A 24,983-nucleotide genomic window follows, 5' to 3' on the forward strand; every position below is an offset into this window, starting at 1 on the left:
GATTTGGTGTCAATTTCCGTGATTTTGAGTTGTATTGGGTCGTAGGTTGGATGTCGTTGTTTGGGGGGGGGGGGGGGGGGGGGTGGGGGTTTTGTGGGTTTGGAACAAGGTAGTAGCATCCTAGGATGGGTCTCGAGGTGTCGGTTCATAGTCCGTTCAATCGAGTTATGAATATTAAGCACCACCTGTATTGAATTTTCGTGGGTTCGCAACTACCGTAGGTACACGGACACTTCCACGGACCCTGACACGGGGTCTGTGCCTTTGTTTCCTTGGAAGTGTCAAATTTGCGAGCCTACACAGACCCCTAGACGGACCCTAGCACGGTGTCCGTGTCCTTACTTCTTTTCGAGAATTTCTTTTGCGAACCTACTCGGACCCGGGCACGGGTCCGTGTACTTCACATTTTGGGAAAAAATTAGACTTCACATCAGGTTTTGTTTTAGGGTTCAGGATAATGGTTTGTACGTTGATTAAAAGAGGTCAAGTCCCGAGGGAACTAGAATGTCATAAGCTACGTATTCACTTCGGTGGTGAGCTTGAGTACCTAAGTCTAAGTTATGCAAGTTAAGTATTTCAAACTCATGTTAGTTTGTGCAGCAGCGGGCCCAAGCGAGATCCAACGAATCCCTCAACGCCAAGTAGTATGTTCGACGTGCAAAAGAAAATATTTCAAGTTTTTGAGGTATGTTAAATGTCTTGTGACCAAATTTATGAATGGGTTTGGAAGTCGGTGAACGTGGCCGAGGACCTCTCCACCCCGTTAAAGCATGAACGGGTTTAGTTCAGGATTGGAAAGTGTTAAAGAATGAACGGGGACCAATCCACCCGTTAAAGCATGAACGGGGATCTCATGTATGTCGCAGTGAATTCGTCCCTGTCAGCCCAGTACTGTGGTTTAGTCTGATCAGGTGTATTATGTATGGATCACTTGCTTTGAAACATGCCTCTACGCAAAAATGAGGAAGTTATGTATGTTCAAGTATGTTCAAGTATGCAAGCACGTTTAAGAAATGTTTATGTTTATGGCACGTCTATGTATGTATGTATGTAAGTTCAAGTTTAAGAGCAAGTTCAAGTTCATGTATGTACGCTCTATTTTAAAGTTGCATGTGGTTTTATTATGTATTACTCGTTACTTTCAGTTTATACTTGTTTAGTCTTTAAATTCACTAGACTTGATCGATGCAGGTGAGGATGATTTCGAGGAGACTAGGGGTGGGAATGAAGGAGCTTGCTTGGACTGAGCAGGAGGCTAGGCCCGAGGACCACCCATGTTTTAAGTTTTTATGAAATGTCAAATACTTTGATTTCACGCTACTAGTTATGAGATTTCAAACAAATACTTTTGTCAAACTTTATTTTTAGAACTTTTGTTGCAACTACTTTTGGGATGTACGGTTTACATTATCGAAATTGAAGTTTGATTACTCTTTTAAGAAAATTTTTAATTTTTCCGCCAAATTTTTAAGTAGTAAAAAGTATGGTACGTTATAAAACGTGTGTGCATAATTTACTAGTTAATAATTTACTAGTTAAAAATATTAATCCATCGTAACTGTAATAATAATTATTTCATTCTCTCTAGTTGGGCTCAAATTTAATCGGATCGTGGCCCTTCCAAAGCTGTTTCTTCTACAAAACCCTCGCAGTCACTCCAAAGGACAATTTCAAGCTTCCATTCTCTTTAGTTGGGCTCAAATACAATCGGATCGTGGCCCTTCCAAAGCTGCTTCTTCTCCAAAACCCTCGCAGTCACTCCAAAGGACAATTTCAAGCTTCATATAGCTTTAGGAACAATCATCCGTTCCTGTGAATGGCGTTGACAAATTTCCTACTGACAGTTGCCGGAGTATGTGCCGTGATTTTGCTGATGAGGAGTGGCGCCAAACAGTCAGCTTCCATCTTCCGCCGCAACGTCCGTCACATCCGTAACTGGCTTGAAGAAGAGTCTACCGCAGCCGCCAAGTATGCTCCTTTAAAATTATTGTTTTTTTTTGCATTGAAGATGATTAGTTTTTCGTTTTTTTCCTTTCATTTTCGTTATGTTTCACTATATTTTCGACTTTTGTTAGGTTATGGTTCTCTGGATGATTCCATTTATTGCTAATACTAGGCAATCAATGCGATTTGGCTACTGCGTAATTTTTTTGCATAGAAGATAGCTTATGAAATGCGGGTTTGGATGCTTTGGTTTGATAAGGCCGTCCAAATGGGTTTATGTTATTTGTTTCGTTCGGTGAAATTCTGATTAAATTATCAATAATTCCTTAATGAGGAGTGTTCTTAGGAACATGACGATCTTCTTATTTTTGTAAAAGCTATTAAAGTTTTTATTACCAAAATATAATTTTTTTTTGGTGTCAGCATGAATCCTTTACCTATGTGTGACGTAATGAAGGGAAATGGAGAAGGCAAGACCCAATGAGATACCTGAGAAAAACATTCCCAAAGAGAACAAGCACCAGAGCTTCTTGATATCTAGGAGGCTGAGCATGGTTGAAGTGTGATTCCATATGAAAATTTTGAGCATATTTGTGTACATTTGTTTTAGAGTAATTGATCCTTTGTTTTTTCCTTCATGTATCTACTGCTTATAATGTAATTTGAAGGTAGAATTCTGACTATTCGGAGTTATTAGTTACTTTTTTCCTTAAGAATTTGGTGTACGTAGAGTTGCTGATTAGTGGAATTATCATACAAACTTGCTTCTTATGTTAGTCATGGTGAATCAATGGTGGTTTGATGATAGACACATACTCCCCTTAGAATGATTGATGCTAACAAATAACAATGACTGTCATGTATAAAATTTGAGTGATGCAGGTTGTGTTTTGGTGTCTGCGATTGCATCTTTGTTGTGATTTATAGGCTACTCAGTTACTTATTGTCCCGTTTCAAAAAAAGGACATTATTTATGAACCGAAATAAGTGTTGGTGTACGATCTACAAGTGATTCATGTTTGTCTAACTGTTATGCTGACTTTTGAATCATCAAAGGTGTTGTGCCTCTTCCCCTGACCAGCTGATGTTAGAACCCTCGAGTCGTTATGTGATAAATTGTCATAATTTTCTTTTCTCTCGTTGTGATGTTATAAATTATTGTTGATGCATTTGTTTAAACTGTAACGTTCAGCTGAGGAAAACAGTTAAATATAAAAAGCTCTTTTTGGTCTCTACTTCAACAAAAAGATAGATCAGATCCTCACTTGCAGTGGTGCTACAATTCATGTTCATTTCATGAATCGTACATATTACAAATGTAAATGTTGTAACAGAAGCCTGAACTAAGATGATATATTGTTGGCGGAATATGCGACGATTGATCACAGTTTTTACTAGTCTCCCAACTATGAGTAACTTGGGCTACATGAAATTATTAAAGATGTGTACTCATGTGTAGAGCCCAAAATCACTTCACATAAAACACATACATTTATTTAAATTGTTAAACTATTTATTTAACCTTAAAATGATTTTAGCGATGCATGATTTATGAATTTGCATTATTTTAAAATATTTATATTATGTGATGCACGTTAAAATATTTTCTTGAGCTTCATGTTTTAGGTGATTATTCGATGCAGGATCGGGGAAATGAGACCGGCGACGATTTGGGCGATTTTTAAAATGTGGTATTTTATTTCAAGTCGAGAAAGTATCATTTTAAATGATTTATTAATTTTTTAGTATTTTTAGAGCCTGGTTTATTTATTTTGAGATTTTAAAATTTTAAACTTTTAAAGTTTATTAATTGTATATTTTATTTTAATTAGGGGATTTTTGTAAAAGTTAGTGTGGATTAACTTTTAATTAGCTTGTACATTAATTAATTAAGCACTTTTTCCCCTTATTACCCACAAAACACACGCGCACAGACAATCATACACACACAATCACACGTACACACACACACCCAAATCCCTTTGGCTTCCATTTCGTTTCTTTTGAAGAAACTAGGGTTCTTGTTACACTCTCCAGCAGCCACCTTCCTGTAAAGCCCAAATTCAGTACATGTAAAACCCATACATTTATTTAAATTGTTAAATTATTTATTTAAGTTTAAAATGATTTATAGCGATGCATGATCTATTTAAATTGTATTATTTTAATTAATTATGTTTATGTGATGCACGTTAAATGTTTTCTTGAGTTTCACGTTTCAGGCGATTATTCGATGCGGGATCGAGGAAAAGAGACCCGCGACGATTATGACGATTCTAAAATGTGGTATTTTATTTTAAGTTAGGATTGAGGCATATTAAAATGTTTATTTAGTTTTTAGCATTTTTAAAGCCTAATTGATTTAATTAGTGATTTTAGGATTTTAAACCTTTTAAAGTTTAGCAAGTGTGCATTTCATTTTAAATTAAGGGATTTTATTAAGTTAAAAGTGAGTTAGTATTTTTAATTGTTTGCTAATTATTAATTTTAACACAATTTAGCCCCTAATTAACCCTATTATTAACTCACACAAAAACACACATACACACACTTTGACACACACCCATATATGTTTCACACAACACACACATACACATTTCATTTCTTATATTTTTTAGGAGAAAATTTTAGGTTTCTTAGAACAAGAGGGCAGCCGCCCCTCCCTCAACAGTTTTCCAGCAGTTTTTCGTTGGGTTTTCTTCAAGAAAATCGTTCCACAATCGTCCCGGATCAACCCTCGCACAGTTTCCGCTTCGGTATCGTCGGTTCGGTAATTTTAAATATCAAAAGGCATGTATAATCTTTTGTTTCTACATCGATCTTGTTATATTATATGTTCTTATGTTTATTATACGTAAAATCCATGTATGTTGTAAAACGTTTAAGCAAAAATTTGTTGGATCGGTTTTGAAACGATTTTAGATCTGAAAACTCGAAATTGCTGTCATTTTAAATACTGCGACTTTTCGGTCGATTTTTTGAGTTGCTGTCATTTTAAATACTGCGAATTTTCGGTCGATTTTCTGGAACACTTTCAACATATAAAACGTAGAATTTTTTGATATCTTCGATTTGACAGTAAATTCGAAATATTTGGATAAAAAATGAGTGAGTTATGATCGTTTCGGTGGGACTGTTCAAACTGCGTTTTTGATGTGTTCTTGAATTTTTATTGTTGCAGGCTTCGTTGGGGATCGACGGGTGATCACTGCTGCGTTTAAGTACATCGAGAATGATGTTGGGATGATTGTTGGTGTTTAGTTTCGTGTCGTAAGGCATTCGGTTGAATTAGAGGTCGTAGGAATTGTTTTTGTGTCAAATGGTCGTATTCACGGATTGGGTTTCGTCGTTTGTGATGCGTAGTTGTTTTGGGGTGTTTGTTGGAGTTTTATTAAGTGCCATAGCATCCTAGGATGGGTCTCGGGGCATTGGTTCATGGTCCGTATGATCGAGTTAGGAGGATTAAGCCTTAGGTGTAGTGATTTCTAGTTAGTTCGCGTTACCAGCACCTACACGGACCCGTAGCCGGACCCTGGCACGGGGTCCGTGCACTTTTTCCTTCAAAATGTGAATTTCAAGCACCTACACGGATCTCGAGACGGACTCTTACACGGGGTCCGTGTCCTTTTAAATAAAAAAATTTAAATTTTTTTTTATTTTTATTTTTGATTCTTTAGGGGTTTTGATGTCATTATTTAGTACGATGATTAAACGAGGTCGAGTCCCGAGAGATTTAAAATGCCATAAGGAAATTTATCATTTTTGGGTGTGAGCATGACTAGACGTCTAAGTTATGCAAGGTAGGTATTCGAACTCATGTTAGTATGTGCAGCAGTGGCCCCAAGCGAGATCCAACGAATCCCTCAACGCGAAGTAAGTATATTCGACGTGCAAAATAAAATATTTTTATGTTTTTGAGGTATGCTAAATGTCTTGTGACCAAATTATGAACGGGTTTGAAAGTCGGTGAACGTGGCCGAAGACCTCTCCACCCCGGTAAAGTATGACCGGGTTTAGATCAGGATTGGGAAGCGGTAAAGTATGACCAGGGACCAATCCACCCATTAAATTATTAACGGAGATCTCATGTATGTGGTAGTGGACTTTTCCTGCCAGTTCAATACTGTGGTTTAGTCTGATCAAGCGTATTTATGTATGAGTCACTTGCTTTGAAACATATCCCTATGCAAAATGATGTTATGTATGCTCAAGTATGTACGATGCAAGTATGTTTAAGAAAATTCTTATGATGATGGCACGTCTACGTTTATGCTATTGCGTTCAAGTTTCAAGTATGTTTATGCTATTACGTTCAAATTTCAAGTATGTAAGCCCTACTTTAAAGATGCATGTGGTTTTATTATGTAGTACTTGCTATCTCCAGTTTATACATGTTGAGTCGTTAGACTCACTAGACTTGATCGATGCAGGTGAGGATGAATTTGAGGAGACGAGAGGTGATGACCAGTGAGATGGCTTGGACTGAGCGGGAGGCTAAACCCGAGGACCGCCCATGTTTTTAAGTGTTTATGCAAGCTTCACATATTCTGATTTCACGTTTTGGTTTATGATGTTTAAACAAGTATTTTTCTTTAGCAAACTTTATATGTGATCTATCTTATTGCAAATACTTTTGTTGTACAGTTTATTTATGATCACAACTTGAAAGTTTATTTTGTATTTGAGAGAATTTTTATTTTTCCGCAAATTTCAAATAGTTCAAAATACGGTACGTTACAGTTGGTATCAGAGCGGTGTTCTTGTAAAGGGTTATGCCTACTGCCAATTGCGAGAAGCTCACGAAGCCACACCTCAAGTCTGTAAGTTTTAAGGTTTTGAATTATTCCTTGTATTAAGCATTAAGTCATGATTTCAGCATGTCATGTTTCAAGTTCAAATCACGTGCATCTTATGCTATTGATATTATGTTCATGCATGTTGGGTTTACGTGTTGGGTAAATTGTTGGATCAGTATGCCTCCCAGACGCATGATTAACTGGGAAGCAAGGGATGAGGACAGAGAGGCTCGAGAGGAAGGGAGAGACGCTCCACCTCCTCCACCGCCAGATATGCAGGCATAGATGCTTGCAGGTATGACTCCGTTCTTAACACAGTTTGCGGGGAACCAGGCGGCGGTGGACACGGGGGCGAGGCCCAGACCAGAGGCAGTGTGTGAGAGGTTCGGAGGATGAACCCAAAGGATTTTTTGGGGACTACTGACCTGATGATAGCCGAGGGGTGGATTAAATCCATCGAGGTAATTTTTGATTTCATGGAACTGCAGGATGGAAACAGAGTCATGTGTGCCACGTTCCTTCTGACTGGGGACACCAGGCTATGGTGGGAGAGTGTATCAGTGTCTGTAAACTTGCAAACACTGACGTGGAATGGGTTCAGAGAAGTTTTCTACTCCAAGTACTTCACTGAGGAAGTACGCTCCAGATTGACTAGAGAGTTCATGACGCTGCGACAGGGAGACAGCAGCATGGCAGACTTCGTCAGGAAGTTCGAGAGGGGGTGTCACTTTGTACCCCTGGTTGCGAATAATGCCCGGGAGAAGCTGAGGCATTTTATGGATGGGTTGCGGCCGATCTTGTGCCATGACGTCAGGGTTGCTGGTCTTACACTACCTATGTCGTTGCCATATCTAGAGCCTTGGTGGCAGAGTAGGACAAAAGGGATATCGAGGGTGATAGGCAGGGCAAGAGGCCCTATCAGGCACCTCAGCAGCAGAAGTAGCAGAGAACCCAGTTTAAGAGGCCTTTCGAGGGGCAGCAGGGGAAGAGGCCCTTTCAGGAACCGCCGAAGAACAAGGGTCCTAATCCTCAACAGAAGGCTCCTCAGAGGCCCGTTGAGTACCTACTGTGCCCGAAGTGCAACCGCCAGCATCCGGGACAGTGTTTATATGGATCGGGCAAGTGCTTTAAATGCGGAGCCAGCGATCATATGTGAAGGACTGCCCACACGTCAAGTCTATTGGTCTCGACGTGAGCTATTCAGTGACAGTCCCATCAGGAGAAGAATTATCAGCTACTAGCGTGGTCAGAGACATCGATCTTGAACTGCAGGGCCACCTAGTGTACGCCGATCTACTAGCGTGGTCAGAGACATCGATCCCGAACACTTCTTTTGCGAAAACGTCTCGCCAGGGCGGGCAAAATATACCGCCCTAGCGAGTCGCGCAGATTAAAAATTTTTCTCCCCGAAAACTTCTCGCTCGGGCGGTCAACTTTGACCGCCCTAGCGAGTCGCACAGATTAACAAAAAATTTTTTTTCCGAAAACTTCTCGCTCGGGCGGTCAGTTTTTTTCCGCCCTAGCGAGTCGCGCAGATTATAAATACTTTCCTCTTCTCTTTTCCTCCCCACTTCGAACCCTACTCCTCCCCTCCGATTTTCGGCGCCCCCCCTCCATCTTTTGTGCTCAATCCTTATTATTTGGTGATTTTTCAGGGCAAAGACTCAATCTTGGTCCATACACTCCAAGAGGAAGCATTTAGGCTACAAGATTTTCTTCTCCGGCGGTCTTTCAAGCAACTCCGGTCATCTTCCACATATTCCGGTGAGCTTCTCCGGCGACCATCAACAATTTTCCGGCGGTTGGATACTTTGTGCACTCCAATCTCTACATGGCACCCAAAAGATCTAAGGTAACTCACGGTGCTTCTAGTTCTCGTTCCACTCCATCTATGTTTGTGAATGAAAAAGCTAGGGAGAGATTTGAGCATGCTAGACTACATAGGAAACCAATCCCTGAGCGTGGATTTAGCTCGTTTCTTATCGGTCAATTTTCGGAGTCCCAAAAAGAAAGAAGAGGGTGGAATACCTTTGTAGCACAACCGAATGCAGCAGTGGTTCCGGTTGTGCGTGAATTTTATGCCAATGCTCCGGAGGGAAATGAGTCGAAGGCATTTGTGAGGGGACATCTAGTCCCGTATGATCCCAAGACGATCAATGATATGTTGGGTTTACCGTCGGTGGACGATTCGGTGTTTCAGGCGTGGGTGCTTAACCCGGATTATGATTTGATCATTCGCACACTCTGTTATCCGGGCACCACGTGGAAACAACCGGGGACTTACACGGTCTTTCTTGAAAAGGTTTTGAAAGTGGAGGGGGCATTGTGGTATGCATTCTTGTCTAAGAGATTGATGCCGGTCGGTCATACGAGTGATGTGCAGCGTGAGCGGGCGGTTGTTCTTTATGCCATCTGTACTGGGATGGTGATTGATGTGGGCAGGCTCATTTTCGGACAGCTTAACATGTGCATTAATAGCAGCAATTTGGCTTTTTACTTCCCGACGATAGTGACTGAGCTGTGTGCCCGAGCGGGGGTGATATTCGAAGATGATGATGAGTGGTTACCGCCGATGAGAGCCATTGATGAGGCTCTCTATAAATCCAAGAGGGAGAAGAGACAGGCTGAGCTGCCCGAGGAGGTATTTTTCGATTATGGGATAGCAGCTCAACCACCTCCGGCCTTAGGACATGCACCACCACCCCCGCAGCCACGCCGTCATGCCATGCGAGATCGCGTCGCCAAATTGGGCGCTTGGGCCCATTATCAGACGCAGTACCAGGCCGTTAATCAGGCACATATTCAGAACATCGAACACCTGGTGCAGGGGATCTCAACTCATTTGGGCATCGACACTTCCGGACGGCCACCTACACCCGTATACCCGCCACCCTTCCAGTTTCAGTACAATTATCGTATGCCCCCAGCAGCTGAAGAGGGAGTTCCACCGCCGGAGAATGAGGAGGAGGATGATTTCTGATCAGGGGAGTTTACTGTTTCCCCTTTCTTTTTATTTTGCATATTCTGTCTTTGCCTTCACATTCATGAGTTTTTATGTTTTTAGTGTTCGTTTCGTTTTGTGCAATGAGGGCATTGCACAACTCTAGTATGAGGGGGTAGATTGTTATGTTTTCTTAGTTAATTGGTTTTAAATTCGTAGCATTTCTTTTGTTTGGTGGAGTTTATATTACTTTGGTGGTGTCAATTTTCAGTTATGGGAGTTTATTTGGTGTTGTTAGTATTGCTTGTGTTGAGTTGGTTGTTTTTAGTCCGTTATAGTATTGCATGTTTGGTGTCGTTTATGGTGAGAAGACATAGTGTATGAGCCAATGATGATGTTGAATTGATAGTATACAAAAGTATTGATTGGGTCACCTCATGAATGGTACTCTTGATTGTTAAAGCATGAATTTTGGCACAAAGTTGAACTTTTTGAGCACATATGTGTGGGGACTAGAATTTTGTAGGAATAATGGTGAAATTTGAAGGTTTTGTGTGGTTAACTTGAAAGGCATCATTTATGAGTTGATTTAGCATGTAAACCCGTGAAAATAAGTCACTAATTGGGACCTTGAATGAGAACATGTGATTTGCCTTGAACTTTACATATACCCCCTTTTTCAATGCACTGAATTAAAATATCATACTCCTAACCAGCTGTAATCCAAAGTATATATTCTTAGCCTAGGGAGTACACGTGTGAAAATTGTGCATCAAAAAAAACAAAAAAAATTATATCGAAAAAGAAAAAATTGGTAGAGATGTAAGGTGAGGGGGAGCCGAAATAAAAGGAATGAAATTCTATTCCTGGGCTAAAAGTTGGAGATGTAAGGAGACGAGGAAAGTCAGACGAAAAGTCTTGACGATTGCACAATGAAAATGATCGGTGTACTCCCGACTGTTAGCCACTTGAGCTTATTTTCCTTCTTTTCGACACCCTTCTCTGCACTTAAGAATCGAATAAAGTTCAAATTATGGTTAGTGATAAATGGACACGGGGGTGCATGCTAGTGAGACTTGTATTGAAGTGCTAATTGAGTGACTCGCATGATCGGATGATTGATCTATTTGAAGTACGAATGACTAGACCCATCATGACACACACACACGTTCAAATTAGTGTCGAGATTTATGTGTAGATGAGAATGAGTATTCGTTTGTGATTTGACTTGATTATGATTTGTATGTGGGAAAGTTCACTGAGGCATGAGCATAAAAGTGTTAACTAACCATTGACATTTACTTGTGTTGGTTATTTCTTGTTTGAGTATTTTGTGTTTGTTGTGTTTGTTTAGAATCTCGTGCTTTAACCTATTTTGCTCGAGGGCGAGCAAAAGGTTAGTATGAGGGGGTTGATAGGACTCGTTTTTACGTGTTTTTAGTGTTGGTTTTGAGTCGCGTTCATGCATCATATTAGTTTGTTTTAGTTGAATTTTGCATTTTTTTTAGCATTATTGAGCATTTGACTAATCTCGTGTATTCTGTGGTTATTTTGTAGGAATTGTACCAAAAAGTGGGAGAAACTTTGGCATAATATCGAAGAGGTCTCGCTAGGGCGGTCAAAAGTGACCGCCCCAGCGAGCATTGTGGTCTGGCCGAGGATTATTTTGCGCAAGTGTCTCGCTAGGGCGGTCACAAGTGACCGCCCCAGCGAAACCAGGGACATGCTCGAGGAAGCTTATTCGAGGACCTCTCGCTAGGGCGGTCAAAATATACCGCCCTAGCGAGAAGCGATGTGACCGCCCCAGCGAAACCAGGGACATGCTCGAGGAAGCTTATTCGAGGACCTCTCGCTAGGGCGGTCAAAATATACCGCCCTAGCGAGAAGCGAGATTGAGAAATATTTGTTTCCAAATTTCTAGGGACTCTATCCTACACCATAACCTAACACACGAGAGCAGCAGCCGTTTTTCATCTTTTATCAGACTTTTCATCATTTTTCTTGGAGAAGAGGCTAGGAGCAAAGGAGATTTCGAAGACCTCGAGATTTCCACGCGTCGTGGCCGTCATCCATCGTCATCTTTAGTATTTTCATTATTCAGTATTTTATTTCTTACATTGATTGTTGGTTTTTATCATGAATTTCAGTAGCTAAACTCTAGATTTGTTGGGATTTGAGGGGATCCTACCCCGTACTCGGTGTTTAACATTATTTCTCGATGTTTTTATTAGTGATTTGTTTATGCTATTGTTATTTCTTGTTTCAATCGAAGCCTAGCTAACTTCCTTTGATTATTTCATGTTGATGCGTTCGATAGAATAGTTAACAATACGATCAAATAGTATAAACCACGGATTTACAATTTTAGTAGATATACGGAATTGGGTACGTGTCGATAGTGATAGTTCACCCGAATGAAAGCTAGTGGATTCCATAGAATGTAATGCAATCTTGAACTGTTAAATATTTGAGGACACTTGAGTACTGCATGTTTTTTATTAGTATTAATATAGCTCGACAGAATATATTAATTAGTCTAGGGAATTCCGTCGAACGCACGAGTAAAAGTCGAGTGTGATTATTTAAACACGAGTGGTAGGTGAACTGCTAATTCCCAACAAATTCATTTCTCATTTGATTTAATCCAAATTAATCATTGCGGTCTTGAGTACGTTTTCTTTGCATTTTAATTATTTTAGTTGTTTAATTTACATTAGTTTAATCATCAACTCATTTTATCGTTGCTAAAGAAATTTTACTTGAAAATAAAAATAGTGTAACGCAGTTCTTGTGGAACGATACTCGTATTCACTTACGTTTATTATAACTTGACTATCGTGCACTTGCGATATTTAAATCGAGCTTTCATTTATAAAATAAATTTTGGGATTATTCACTGTGCAAGTTTTGCTCGATCAAGTTTTTGGCACCGTTGCCGGGGACTGTTGATTCACAATAAATTTCCCGTGTAGCCGCGCGCACTGTCGTGTCAAACTTGCTAGAAAACTTTTGTTATGACTTTTTACACTACTTTTTCATGTTTTATTGATTATATATACATTGTATCAGACCATGAACAAAATAATTCAGAGTTATAAGAAATTTATTGAGGTTTCTCTCAATATTCAAGGCTATTTTAGCTTTGTTCTTCACAAAAATCAAACTTATCAAAGATTGCATCTTTGTGGCGTTTGTCAATTGTTTTCGCATGGATTGTCAAAACAAGTTCTTTAAAGGTTCGTATGAAATTCGATTGTTACTATCGTTGATATTTGTTGCTAAGTTTTAATCACTTAGAGGTGAATATCACAAATCGTTGCTTGTTTCAAAAGATCGGGACAACACAATCGATCCTTGTTCGATATTGAATTGAGGGCGCGATTCTTTGCTTCTCATTCGTACGAGGATTCGTTTCATTGTCTCCTCATCATGTCTTCATCGAAATCCTGCAAAGGAGAAATAATAATGCTCGGGATTGAACCGGCTATATCATCAAAATGAGAATAAACCAACTTGTACATAGGTACATGAAATGATTTATGCAAGAGCAAATTACTCTCTACCTCACTCTTTTGACTCTTTTGGGCCTTTAATTTATTTTTCTTTTCTTTTCTTTTTCTTCTCCTTTGGCCTCTTTTTCTTTTTTTTTTCTCTCTTCTTTCTTTTCTATGGCCATCTCACTCTTTTGTTCGCTCTTTTTTTCGGCCATTTTAATTTCTTTTTCTCTCAATTCAAGGAATTTCAATTGATTCTCAAGAACAACAATTGGATTTGATTGAACAAATGAAGTATTCGTTGCTCAACGAATTTATGTATAATAACTTCTCCTTGCCTGCTCTCCTCTCCCATAGTAGACAAAATAGAAACTTCTTCACCACTCAATGATTCACTGTCCACAAGGTTTTACTTAACAGTACTTGTATCATCAACCAGTGAAGTACCATCATCTATCAATTCACCTCTCACCACATACTGCTCAACACTCGTGTCAAGAACCAGCGTATTAGTATCATCCTCAATCTCCCCAACCTCAAGTTCATATTCAGGTTCAACAACAACATCAGATTCATACTCAACAGATGATTCTACTATGGCCACCTTATCACGTGGACATTGACTGATATCATGACCAATTTCTAAACACCAACAACTTATGATATCACAAGTACTAGAATTTGAGTTTTTAAATGTACTTTGATATTCATATTTGCTAGCTTCAACTCTCGACTCAATCTTTGTCCTAGCACTGATTTTCTCTCCCCGGTTGCTATACCCACTACTCTCCTCACATCCCCTATCATCATCACAATGCAAATACAACGATCTATTCCCTCCAAATCTTCTACGTCGCCTATCCTCATAATATTGCCTATCATGTATTTCCTCTTCTTCGCACCTCCTATATTTTTTCGTAGAGGCTTAAACTCATTCTCCCATATTCTATCCAACCCTCCTAACATGGTTTGAAATTGACGTTCGTCAATCATTATACCTGCAAGAAAAGGTTAGTATAAAACAATAAAAGATAAAGTTTCCTGATACGAATCTGACCGAGCGTGGCGTGCAAATGATTGGAAGAAGACCATGAACAAAATAATTCAGAGTTATAAGAAATTTCTTGAGGTTTCTCTCAATATTCAATGCTATTTTAGCTTTGTTCTTCACAAAAATCAAACTTATCAAAGATTGCATCTTTGTGGCATTTGTCAATTGTTTTCGCACGGATTGTCAAAACAAGTTCTTTGAAGGTTCGTATGAAATTCAATTGTTACTATCGTTGATATTTGTTGCTAAGTTTTAATCACTTAGAGGTGAATATCACAAATCGTTGCTTGTTTCAAAAGATCGGGACAACACAATCGATCCTTGTTCGATATTGAATTGAGGGCGCGATTTTAATTAATCGTGTTTGCTTCTCATTCGTACGAGGATTCGTATCATTTCCTCACCACAAATCCTCACCGGTCACTCCAATAAAAATTCACTCGACTCTCTTTTTTTCTTTTTTTTCACTACAATATACTCACCAGTCACTCCAAAAAAATAACGCTCGCACTCATGTATTTTCACTCGAATTTGATAGTTCTCTCTAAGATGTGCTCAAGCTTTGTACTTGTATATCAAACTAATCAGACCAAAGCCAAGAAATTTGAATAACGCAGATCTTACAACAATACAAAGGATAACATGGATCTGAAAACAGAAACGAAATTTTAACATAGATCTGAAAACAGAACAAAATTTTAGAAAGATCTGAAAATAAAAACGAAAGGATAACACATATCTGAGAACACAAAGAAATTTTAGACAGATCTGAAAATAGCAAACGAAAGGATAACACAGATCTGAGAACAAAATGAAATTTTAAACAGATCTGAAAATAGCAACGATAACTTACTTGAATCAAAGAAAACCAGATGCTCTGATACCAAATGATACGAATCCTCGTACGAATGAGAAGCAAACACGATTAATTAGAATCGCGCCCTCAATTCAATATCGAACAAAGATCGATTGTGTTGTCCCGATCTTTTGAAACAAGCAACGATTTGTGATATTCATCTCTAAGTGATTAAAACTTAGCAACAAATATCAACGATAGTAACAATCGAATTTCATACGAACCTTTAAAGAACTTGTTTTGACAATCCATGCGAAAACAATTGACAAACGCCACAAAGATGCAATCTTTGATAAGTTTGATTTTTGTGAAGAACAAAGCTAAAATAGCCTTGAATATTGAGAGAAACCTCAATAAATTTCTTATAACTCTGAATTATTTTGTTCATGGTCTGATACAATGTATATATAATCAATAAAACATGAAAAAGTAGTGTAAAAAGTCATAACAAAAGTTTTCTAGCAAGTTTGACACGACAGTGCGCGCGGCTACACGAGAACTCGCGCAGCTGCGCGCAAAATGCAGACCCTGGCTCGCGGCCGCGTCGCTTGCTGTCCTCATGGTCATTTAGCACTTGAATATGCTTGGTTGTTCGGGACTCCTTCATTATATTCGTTGTTGAACTCCACAATTTGCTTGGATATGCTTGATTCATCATTATTGAGATTGAAGGTCCGAAACGACGATGCTCTCTAAATCTTTTTCCAATCATTTGCACGCCACGCTCGGTTATATTCGTATCAGTAAAAGACTACGATTGTGAAATTAGCTACCATTCGGGGAAGGCTAATGTTGTGGCAGATGCCTTGAGCCGTAAAGTTGCAGTAGTAGCACAACTGTCAGTACAGAGACCTCATCAGTCAGAGATTCAGAGATTTGGGTTAGAGGTTTATCCTAAGGGCAAAGCTCCTAAGCTGTCTAATCTGACAGTTCAGTCTTCGTTGCTTGACCGAATCCGTGCAGGTCAGTCTTCAGATGAGTAGTTGCAGAAATGGAGGCTGAAGGATGAAGCCAAGGGCAGTGTACTCTACACAGTTTTCGATGGTAATGTGAGGTACAGAGGTAGGATGTGGGTTCCTAGTGTTTATTCGATCAGAGAGGATATTTTGATAGAGGCACATGAATCTCCGTATTCCATTCATCCAAGAGGTACCAAGATGTACAAGGATTTACAGATTTTATATTGGTGGCCAGGTATGAAAATAGATATCCACCGATTTGTGTCTGAATGCCTCACTTGTCAGCAGGTGAAAGCAGAGCATCAGAGGCTAGCAAGTATGCTTAAGCCACTCCATGTACCCGAGTGGAAATGGGAGAACATCACCATGGACTTTGTTGTTGGTTTTCCGAGGTCAGTCAGAGGATCCAATGCTATTTGGGTTATAGTGGATCGACTCACTAAGTCGGCACACTTCTTACCAGTGAAGACGAATTTCTCCATGACGCAGTATGCGGAGCTCTATATCAGGGAGGTAGTTCGATTGCACTGGATCCCAGTTTCTATTGTGTCCGACAGGGACCCGAGGTTTACATCGTCCTTTTGGAAGAGTTTGTATGCAACCATAGGACGAAGTTGCTAATCGGTACTGCTTTCCACCCTCAGACAGATGGCCAGTCTGAGCGAGTGATTTAGATTCTGGAGGATTTATTGCGAGCCTGTATAATCGATATCCATGGGACTTGGGAATCTAAGCTGCCTCTAGTGGAGTTTACTTACAACAACAGTTTTCAATCATCTATTGGTGTGGCTCCCTACGAGGCATTGTATGGGAGGAAGTGCAGATCGCCGATTCATTGGGATGAAGTCAATGAGAGATCAGAACTTGGTCCAGAGATTGTTCAACAGACTGCAGATGTGGTGGTCAAGATCAGAGACAGGATGAAGACCGCCCAGAGTCGTCAAAAGATCTATGCAGACAAGAGGAGGAGGGATTTAGATTTTGTCGTAGATGATCAGGTTTTCGTGAAAATAGCACCCATGAATTATGAGATTTGGGAAGAGAGGCAAGCTTATCCTGAGGTTTATTGGACCGTTTGAAATTCTTGACAGAGTTGGGACACTAGCTTATCGTGTTGCCCTCCCGCCGAACCTGACTGGGGTACACAATGTGTTCCATGTCTCGATGCTGAGGAAGTACCTAGCAAATCCCTCGCACATTTTGAGCTATGAGCCGTTGCAGCTTGCTCCAGATCTTTCATATGAATAAAGACCCGTCCAAATCCTAGACAGAAAGGAGCAGAGACTTCGGAACAAGGTGACCAAGTTTGTCAAAGTCCGGTGGCTGAATCAAGCAGTGGAGGAGGCCACTTGGGAGACAGAGGCAGATATGAGAAGCCGCTATCCGGAATTGTTTGGTAAGATTTAATTTCGAGGACGAAATTTATTTAAGTGGGGGAGGAACTGTAGAGTTCAAATTCACTACACGTAAAACCCATGCATTTATTTAAATTGTTAAATTATTTATTTAAGTTTAAAATGATCTATAGCGATGCATGATCTATTTAAATTGTATTATTTTAATTAATTATGTTTATGTGATGCACGTTAAATATTTTCTTGAGTTTCATGTTTCATGCGATTATTCGATACGGGATCGAGGAAAAAAGACTGAAGACGATTATGGCGATTTTAAAATATGGTATTTTATTTTAAGTTAGGATTGATGCATTTTAAAATGTTTGTTTACTTAGTTTTTAGCATTTTTAAAGCCTGATTGATTTATTTAGTGATTTTAGGATTTTAAAACTTTTAAATTTTAGCAAGTGTGCATTTCATTTTAAATTAAGGGATTTTATTAAGTTAAAAGTGGGTTAGTGTGGGGACCCGGACGCTAATTCATTTCTTAATCATCTTTGGGAATGATTAGATCAATTAAAGAAACATGGTCTAAATTTTTTTTATTTTTTTTAAAATACATATGCGGAATGTCATGAAATAAATCTGATATACATATCAAACGTAAAGTACATGTCTTGTACTCAATACATTAAAATCAAACTAGGGTTCAACTACTATACATAAAGTGCTGAAGCCTATCTACTTCTGATCCAGATCTCCACGCTAACTTGTCCTCTCTCATTCTCTTCTTGACCCTGATCATGTCCCCCCTGTTGTCATGCACACATACAAACACAACCGGATAACTTCGGTGAGAATATAATCCCACTATAAACCATGTAAACATGCAATCATATAAAAAATATATAAAAGCATATAACAGTTATCAATAACATGTATCAAATCCGAAAACATGAATGATGTAAAACTGTAAATAAACTCGTGACTCGTCATCTCAGACTCGACTCATATCTAATCTAGGGATCCCAGTTCCTCGACATTGTCTCATATATCGAATCTCAGCGATAGGAATAAATAAACTCCTAAGCAAACATCGATATAAACCAAACATCCAGTGTCTTGGCATATCCGTCCCAGACTTGGCATATCCTGCCAATGACTAGGCATCTCCGCCCATGACTCAATAAACGCTTTGCTATAAATCAATAGAATAAGCATCTCAATCTTAGACATTGCAACATATCGAGGCAATGACAATTAAGTATGTGATTTTGGGAAACTCAAGTTAAATCAAACTCGAGTTGTGCAATCCCGGATCAACACTGATTTATACCTTTCTGTAGTAGCAAAACACTTGACAACTCTGATCTTTCTTCTACTGATTCTGATTCCAATCTGGAATACTAATTCAAGAAGCATAATATTACAATACCACTCGAATCAATACTGGATATAATCAGAACTCAATCAAATTCTGTTTTCGACGGTATAACTGCACCATCTCAATATACCCAGCAATATAATTCAACAGATATCAATTCTCACAACCCATAATCGATAACAATACAATCTGATATCAAATCTCAATCAAATCTATTCCAAATATCATAACAATTTCATACGATATCCGTTCTTCAATCTGGTTTCGATTATACGATGTCTATTATGTCAAGAACACCATATATGAATCATATCCGATTCCTTCAATATCATATTTTCAAAACATAACAGAAAACAATACAACTTACGTTCAGTTGAAGCTCTCGTCGATAGAAACACAGTACTGAAGTCGGATTGAAATTCTGACGGGCGGATCTTGTACGATAGAAACAATTCGATTCCTTCTTTCTGAATGTTTCAAGGGAAAATGAATCTAATTCATATATATATATATATATATACACCATGCATGTCAAGGGCAAGTGGTTAACTCTAGGTGCTGCACATCTCGCGCATATGCGCGACCTCCTTCGGCGCATATGCGCGAGACACTATGTCTCAGCGCGTATCTTCACGGCAACTCGCGCATATGCGCGCCCTCACCAGGCGCATATGCACGAGGTTCTTTGCAACTCTCTGCCATACTCGCGCATTTGCGCGGTTCCATGTCGCGCATATGTGCGAGGTTCTCTGCCTACCTCACGCATATGCGCTCTGTCCGATCGCGCATATGCGCGAGGGTTCAGTCCTCGCACATAATTCGTGTCTTCGATCGTCTTTCCCGGTCTGATCCGTTCTGTCTATAATCACATCAATTTATCAACAAATCATTTCAGATTACAATAATCAAAATCTCGGGCATTACAGTTAGCATTTTTAATTGTTTGCGAATTATTAATTTTAGCACAATTTAGCTCCTAATTAACCTTATTATTAACTCACACAAAAACACACACACACACTTTTACACACACCCATATACGTTTCACACAACACACACATACACATTTCATCTCTTATATTTTTTAGGAGAAAATTTTAGAAATTCTTAGAACAAGAGAGCAGCCGCCCCTCCCTCATCAGTTTTCCAGCACTTTTTCGTTGGGTTTTCTTCAAGAAAATCGTTCCACGATCGTCCCGGATCAACCCTCGCACAGTTTCCGCTTTGGTATCGTCGGTTCGGTAATTTTAAATATCAAAAGACATGTATAATATTTTGTTTCTGCATCGATCTTGTTATATTATATGTTCTTATTTTTATTATATGTAAAATCAATGTATGTTGTAAAACGTTTGAGCAAAAATTTGTTGGATCGGTTTTGAAACAATTTTAGATCTGAAAACTCAAAATCGCTGTCATTTTAAATACTGCGACTTATTGGTCGATTTTCTGGAAAATATTTCAATATATAAAACGTAGAACCTTTTGATACCTTCGATTTGACAGTAAATTCGAAATATTTGGATAAGAAATGAGTGATATATGATTGTTTTGGTGAGACTGCTCAAACTGCGTTTTTCTGAAAATGGGTTCTTGAAGTTTTATTGTTGCAGGATTCGTTGGGGATCGACGGGTGATCACTACTGCATTTAAGTACATCGAGAATGATGTTGGGATGATTGTTGGTGTTTAGTTTCGTGTCGTAAGGCACTCGATTGAATTAGAGGTCGTAGGAATTGTTTTGGTGTCAAATGTCGTATTCACGGATTGGGTTGCGTCGTTTGTGATCCGTAGTGTTTTGGGGTGTTTATTGGAGTTTTATTAAGTGCCATAGCATCCTAGGATGGGTCTCAGGGCATTGGTTCATGGTCCGTATGATCGAGTTAGGTGTAGTGATTTCCCGTTAGTTCGCGTTTCCAGCACCTACACGGACCCGTAGTCGGACCCTGGCACTCGGTTCATGCACTTTTTCCTTCAAAATTTGAATTTTCAGCACCTACACGGACCCCGAGACGGACCCTTACACGGGGTCCGTGTCCTTTTAAATAAAAAAGTTTAATTTTTTTTTTTATTTTTATTTTTGATTCTTTAGGGGTTTTGATGTCATTATTTAGTACGATGATTAAACGAGGTCGAGTCCCGAGAGATTTAAAATGCCATAAGGAAATTTATCATTTTTGGGTGTGAGCATGACTAGACGTCTAAGTTATGCAAGGTAGGTATTCGAACTCATGTTAGTATGTGCAGCAGTGGCACCAAGCGAGATCCAACGAATCCCTCAACGCGAAGTAAGTATATTCGACGTGCAAAATAAAATATTTTTATGTTTTTGAGGTATGCTAAATGTCTTGTGACCAAATTTTGAACGGGTTTGGAAGTCGATGAACGTGGCCGAGGACCTCTCCACCCCGGTAAAGTATGACCGGGTTTAGATCAGGATTGGGAAGCGGTAAAGTATGACCAGGGACCAATCCACCCGTTAATTATGAACGGGGATCTCATGTATGTGGTAGTGGACTTTTCCTTCCAGCCCAGTACTTTGGTTTAGTCTGATCAGGCGTATTTATGTATAGGCCACTTGCTTTGAAACATATCTCTACGCAAAATGATGTTATGCATGCTCAAGTATGTATGATGCAAGTATGTTTAAGAAAATTCTTATGATGATGGCACGTCTACGTTTATGCTACTACGTTCAAGTTTCAAGTATGTTTATGCTATTACGTTCAAGTTTAAAGTATGTAAGCCCTACTTTAAAGATGCATGTGGTTTTATTATGTAGTACTTTGTATCTCCAGTTTATACATGTTGAGCCGTTAGACTCACTAGACTTGATCGATACAGGTGAGGATGAATTTGAGGAGACGAGAGATGAGGACCAATGAGCTGGCTTGGACTGAGCGGGAGGCTAAACCCGAGTTTACTGTTATTTTTATTACTCTGCAATTTCAGTTGATTTTTTGGAAAAATATTCAACATATAAAACGTAGTACTTTTTGATACCTTCAATTTGACAGTAAATTCGTAATTTTTGGACAAGAAACGAGTGAGTTATGTTCATTTTTTTGTGACTGCTCAAGCTGCTACATTTTGAAAAATGTCCCTCATGTTTTCTTGAGTTTATTTTGTTGCAGGCTACGGAGGGAATTGCCGATTGGTCATTGCTACATTTAGGTGTGTCGATTGGGGTGATCATACGAGTTTTGGTGTGTCGTTTTGGGTTAGTAAGGGTGAGGATGCATTAGAAGTCATAGGAAAACTTGTGTGCAGATTTTGGTGGAGTTCGCGCAGGGTTAGAGCCGCAGCGCTGTGCTAGGAGCAGCTTCGAATGGTGCAGTGCCACGGCGCTACAGGGTAGCGCCTAGGCGCTGCAGTGCTGCCCCTTAGCGCCTAGGCGCTGGTTCTGGTATTTTTCTGGCTTCGATTTTAGGTGATATTGCTTTCATTGGGTACTATTACGCTATTATGTCCTAGCATAGTGAGGGTTAGATTAGATGTTATGAAGTTTGCTTGGGAAATTTCTTACTCCATGTCAAGGTTGCTTCGGGGTTCGAGTCATGGGTTAGCATGTCGACTAAAAATGGCCAAGTCCTGAGGGGTTTAGAAGGTCATAAGTTGTTTAATTACTTCGGTGGTGAGTTTGTTTGGTACGGTTAAGTTATGAGATTTTAAGTTGTTGGAATAATGTACTAGTAGGCATGTGCATCAATAGCCCCAAGCAAGATCCAACGAATCCCTCAACGTCATGTAAGTATGTTCGACGTGCAAAAGAAAATGTTTTAATGTCTTGTGACAAATTATGAACGGGTTTGGAAGCCGGTGAACGTTGCCGGTGACCTCTCCACCCCGATAAAGCATGACCGGGTTTAGATCAGGATTGGAAAGCGATAAAGCATGACCAGGGACCAATCCACCCGGTAAAGCATGACCGGGGAAATCATGTATGTGGTAGTGGACATCTCTGCCATCCCAGTACTGTGGTTTAGTTTGATAAGGCGCATTACCTTTTTGCGAACTTTGTTTGTAATTGTTTTTATTTCAAATATTTTTAGACGAGCAGATTATTTTTAACACAATTGGAAGGTTTATTATTTATCTAAGAAAATTTTTATTTTTCCGTAAATTTTAAGTAGTTTAAAAATATGGTACGTTACATTATGTATGAGTGTACATTAATGTGAGTACATATCTTGCTAGATGGTATAACTAAAAGGGTTGCAGAGTGGGATCGACGAGGAGGATAAATGTGCATCTTATTGAGAATTTGTTCAAAATCGTCATCATGCTTTTGAACTGGATGCTGGTGAAGTCCTTCATAGCTTGTGACGACAATGCCCTCATCTGTCGATAGCCTCTGTACTTTCTTATTCACATTGTATCCTTTGTGAGTACATCTATAGTACTCCTGCGTGCAGCATAACATAGTTGTAACCTTTAAACACCTATGCTAAAATCGTGCATAATTTGTCCTGAAAAATTAATGAAATACATTATGTGACATACCTGGGAAATTTGTTGTTTTTGACTACTTTTTGTCCATACTTTCTCCACCTAAAGCCATCATCAAGTATGTCAACTCGACTTTGTGTTTCAAATGCAAATCTTGTCCTTTTAATTTTGTTTTTTGTACTGCTTGTGTTCTTTAGAAATGGTGAATATTTATTCTTGTCCCCAAGCTTCTCATCGTGTGTTGTATCTGATTTTGACTCTGTTATATCGGATGAAATATTGTCCTCGTTGAATGATCGAGCAAAACTTGCACTGTAAAATCCTTAGTAAAAATTAATAATATTCAGGCTCGAAATATTCGCAAATGCACGATGTCAAGTAATAATATAGTGTACGAGTATCGTTCCTCTAGAGACTGTATTTCGCAATTGTTATTCTCAATTATTAAAATCTTTAGCAACAATAATTTGGATGGTTGTTTACTACAATAATGATTAAATAAGAACTCAATGAAATGTTTCAAGGATTAAATGATTAAATAAATAAGCTAGAATGATTGATTAAAGTTCAATGAGAAATGAATTTCCTGGGAATCTCGGTTCACCTACCACTCGCTAATCTACTTAATGAGTTCAACAATGATCTAAGCTTTCGACGGGATTTCCTATCCAATTGAACACGCCCTCTCAAGCTATGACAAACTAATTCAACTCAGTGAAGTAATTAAATCTCTTTAATTATTTATCAAGGGTGAATTGCATGTCATTCTATGAAATCCCATAGCTTTTGACCTACTGGACTATGACTATCAACGTATATCCGATTTCGTAATTCTATGTAAATTGTAAATCCACGGATTATGCTACTCGTTCCTATCACAGGTTATTCTCTCGAACTCACTCGCAATATGATATCGTTATTAAAGTTAGCTACGCTTCAACAACGCAATGAAAATAATAACACAATCAAGAATAAATCAAAAGTCGATAGATGAATTAACTAAACTTGGTTTCGGGGTAGGATCCCATTAAATTCTAACAAATAATGTAAATTAACTACAAGAATTCATGATCAAACTAAACAAAATAATATTTAAACAAGAGAAATTAAACTAGAAATACTAGACGTGACGAAAACGCGAAAAACGTTGCCCGAAAATCTTGAAATCTTCAACTCTAAGCTTTCTCCAAGCCTTTATCTCTCTTCAAAACCTTGGTGGCTGCTGAATAATGTCTTTTTTTTGTTTTCTAGGGTTTCTTTGTGCAGCCATACACCTTCCAAGTTGAATACAAGTCAATTAGGAAACTTGCCTTATTTACTCGCACTGGGACGGTCAAGTTTTACAGCCCCAGCGCGAGGTCTTCTGCAATGTTGCTCGCTTCACATGCCTTTCGTGCTGGGGCGGTCAAGTTTTACTGCTCTAGCGCGAGGTCTTCTGCCCGACCTCCTTAATTTTTCTTTGCTCGCGCTGGGGCGATCAAGAATTACCGCCCTAGCGCGAGGCCTTCTGCCCAACGTCTTCTTGGCTTCTGCATGCACTAGGGCGGTCAAGTATTACCGCCCCAGCACCAAGTGGTTTGTCCTCAGAGTTGAATTTTCTCCTTTTCCGTCGTTTTTCCTCATTTTTCCTGCACATTCATACAACTCAATGAGCGATGATCAAATGCAATAACTTAAGATGAAATGAACAAAATGCATACTTTATCCAACCAAAACGATGCAAACTAAGACTCACACGATGCACTAAAATACGTAAATATGACTGTGTGCAT

General features: G+C 39.1%; 2 long non-coding RNA genes across 2 annotated transcripts; one reads left to right on the top strand and one right to left on the bottom strand.

Moving 5' to 3' along the window:
* The first annotated feature begins 1,593 nt into the window (after window positions 1–1,593).
* Window positions 1,594–2,627, top strand: LOC142523435 (uncharacterized). Its single transcript, XR_012814650.1, has 2 exons — window positions 1,594–1,968; window positions 2,368–2,627. It is a non-coding gene; the product is annotated as an uncharacterized LOC142523435 (long non-coding RNA).
* Window positions 2,628–3,195: 568 nt separating this feature from the next.
* Window positions 3,196–23,498, bottom strand: LOC142523436 (uncharacterized). The gene is made up of 3 exons (XR_012814651.1): window positions 23,262–23,498; window positions 22,917–23,164; window positions 3,196–3,392 (listed from the first exon to the last, which is right to left on the bottom strand). It is a non-coding gene; the product is annotated as an uncharacterized LOC142523436 (long non-coding RNA).
* Between the last annotated feature and the right edge of the window lie 1,485 nt (window positions 23,499–24,983).

This window comes from Primulina tabacum, chromosome 13 (genome assembly GCF_025594145.1).
Source record: "Primulina tabacum isolate GXHZ01 chromosome 13, ASM2559414v2, whole genome shotgun sequence".
Taxonomy (NCBI): domain Eukaryota; kingdom Viridiplantae; phylum Streptophyta; class Magnoliopsida; order Lamiales; family Gesneriaceae; genus Primulina; species Primulina tabacum.